The sequence below is a fragment of the Carlito syrichta genome, unplaced genomic scaffold (genome assembly GCF_000164805.1).
Source record: "Carlito syrichta isolate Samal-C Ts95f unplaced genomic scaffold, Tarsius_syrichta-2.0.1 Scaffold301846, whole genome shotgun sequence".
Lineage (NCBI taxonomy): Eukaryota > Metazoa > Chordata > Mammalia > Primates > Tarsiidae > Carlito > Carlito syrichta.
In genome coordinates this window covers 496,546-499,945 of record NW_007245942.1, presented here as the reverse complement: position 1 = coordinate 499,945, position 3,400 = coordinate 496,546, and positions in this window count along the sequence as shown.

The window sequence follows — 3,400 nt, the reverse complement described above, 5'->3', positions numbered from 1 at the left end:
ACCTCAGCCTCCCAAAGGCGCGGGATTACAGGCTGAGCCACCGAGCCCGGCTTGTAATAACTTTTTGTTTGTTTGTGTGTTTCAAATATATTCTGTCCTTAAACTCTTTATCAAAAAAAAGTTCTCTCTTAAATAATGGGCCTAAGACTGAGGACAAAAGTGGAAATTTAAGGACAAGCAACTCTAGTCTCCAGAGACTCCACCTCCCCCATACCTTCTTCCTAAGCTACCTCCATAATGGTTCACAACCCAGGGGCTGGTAGCTGTTGGTCATGGAACTTGCTCTACAGATAGCATCTATAGCAAAACCTAGGAATGGTATTTGAGATATGTTCAGACTCTGATGGACCTGAGGCCTAGAACTCATATCAGGAAGCTGGCTCCACTGGCCCTGTGATGCCCTCTTCCCAAAAATTGGCTGCATCAGCAAGACAGTCTTGATATTCCCCGTGACATCATCAATTAATCAGCAGTCCCTAACTCTAGTCCGCCAATTGCCCTTCGTAGACCCTGCCCTCTGAATTTCCAGAGAGGCAGATTGAGGAACTGTCTCCAGTCCTCCCCCACTCAGCTGCTTTGCAATATTAAACTCTGTCCGCTGTAGTGGCTGCATCAGACTTGGTTTTTCTGGGCAGCAGGCATGAGAACCTGGCCAGGCTGAATACCTCTGGGAGTTCTCAAGACCAATGTCTCTCCTGGGCTGAGAAGCAGGCTTCCACTGCTCAGCTCGGAAGTCCTTATCCTCTCCACACAGCCACCCCTGCCATCAATGACTTTGTTGACACCAGCCAAAATTTCCCATAGAACTAATATCTATGGGAATTTTTTAATAAATATAGAAATTCACCCTCTTGGTCTTCAAACTTAAAATTTACATTTACCTTATCTGAGTTTCCTCCTCAGGAGACCAGCCCTCAGGCAAGGACCTGAAACTCCCCAGAGCATAGTATCCGGACAAGGAGACATCAGACCCCTCACTATGCTTCCTCACTCTTCCTTAATTGCTATTTTACCTTCCTTCCCCTACTATACAAAGGGGAACCTCCCCCAAATGGAATTTATTTATAAAAAATTATGTATGTATCTTTACATATGTAAACTTCAGTTATCCTCAAAATACTCTCTGTTTGATGCAATACACCTACTGAAATGCTTTTTCCATTTCTCAAACAATTTTTGAACTTGTCGATTTTGATGCCTTTTAGTGCTTCTCCCGTTTTTTGTATCACCACTTCCATATCAGCAAGACATTTCCCTCTGAGGATTTTTTTCATCTTGGGGTGGGGGTAGGAAAAGTCAATCAGGGCAAGATCTGGCGAATAGGAAGGTGGGGCACAGAGGTCATGCCGATTAGGGTTAAAAGCTGCTGAATATGCAGCATGGTGTGGACTGCTGCATTGTCGTGGCAAAAAACCAGCTACTGCATGCCACAGAAAAAATTAAATGAAGTCAAACACAGTCTCTCATAACAACACTAGCTGATGCTGAAGGGTTCCTAGAACACTTACCTAGCAGGGAAAGTCTGTGCTACAAGGGGCCTACCTTTTGGAATTCCACGTTTTTTCAGAGGGCCACCCCCTTGTATAAACTCCCAATTTCAATCTGTTAAGGAGACGGATTTGAAATAGCTCTCCCCAATTCTCCTTGGCTGGTATACCCAATTAAAAACCTTCTTCTCTGACAGTACTCAGCATCTCAGGGATTGGCATTCTGCGCAGCGACACCAGGACTTTGACTGAACCCTTGGCATTGGGTCATACTGTTAGCTCCTGGCCTGCTGGACACATCTCCCTTCTGCTCGCTCGACAATGACCCCAACCAGGCTGCAATGGAACAACCTCGTTCTCCTCTTGACACCTCCTTATGGAGCTAGTCCAAGTTCAGTTAGGTGAGCTAAATCCCCATGGCACTCCTGAAACCAGGCTGTCACTGATAATAAGACTCAGCCAATATATTTAGGAGAAGAATAGTACATGTAGAAAATACCAAGCTGCTAATAAAAGTGCCCTCTCTTTGAGCTCATTGACTCAAACCTGGCCTTAGAGGCTCTTATCTATCCAGCCTACCCTGCCTTCTCCCTGCCAGCTCTTCTTCCAATTCTAGAAGGAGTGAATGTCTTCACCTGGAGGTAAGGGTCTAAGTATCCCCAAGCTTACCTTGCTCTAAACCCTAGTACCCCAAGTCTTCATAATATAGGGGACACACATACGATGGTAAGAGGAATAGATTCATTCACCGTGGGGGAGAAGATCTATTTTCATCTACTTATCTAGGGTGTGGGTTGACCCTATGACCTCAGAAGATAATAACACAAGGGACATTCATTGATTCATTTCCTTAAATCTGGACGATCTCATAGGAAACACCACCCATTGTTTCCTACGGATACAGTTGGAGAACCAGCCTCCAGCCAATCCTGGGAATGTGGGTAGCGCATGTGGTTTCACTGTCTTCCCTCTCTGGGTCCCTGTCCTCACAGCAAGGTGGAGTGGGTCTCTCTTTAGTACCACACTGTTCCAGAACCTCACATCTGTGTGTATCAGTCATCACACCTGCTGAAAAGTTGACTGATGACATTTTAATATGAATGAGTTTCAGACAGAGACACTTCACCATATATTTGCATAATTAAACCTTTTATCTCTTTATTGGGAATCAGAGGCTTTGTCTCCTGTTACATGGATTTCAGACATCAGCAGGTAGGTGGGAGCTATTTTTGGAATAAGGAAGAGACTGAAATTATACTACAACATACAAAGTCTCAACCTGAAAGTCGACCTGACCTTGTCTTCTAAGATAATTGGACTCGGCAGAAGGGTTTCTGCCTCCATATGACCCTACCTCCCCAGGAGTCTGGGAAGCTGTCCCCCATCCACGGAGAGGAGAGTTGTCTTGAATTCAAAAGAGCTCTCTACCGGCAGCCTCACCCACCACCCCTTCCTTTGCCTTGTTGCTCTTCTCCCATTTCCTTCAAAGTTGTTCAAATCCCACCTATACTCTGGGAGAACCTCCCCGCTCCCCCCCCCCCCCCCCCCCCCCGCCGTGCCTTTGTTTTTTAGGTTTTTCAAGCCCATCAAGCATTTAGAAAGAAATTCCCAAGAACTGTATGTGGTATTCACTTTGTCTCAACCTTGCAATGTGCAACTGTGATGGGAACTTCCTGCCAAGGAAGACCCCAGGGAAACACCCACATTGCATAACACGTAAGAGACCAGGGAGAAGGGAGCAGTGCTCAGAACAGACACGAGTTGAAGATGCTATATGAGGAAGCACCAAACCAGGGATCACCGAAAAAAATGTAAGATAACTGGATTTTTGTGCTAGTGGCTGATTTTTCCTTGTGTCCCTCTAGTTTCTTGTGACTTCCTCATCTACGAGATCAACTCAAAAGGAAACCAGT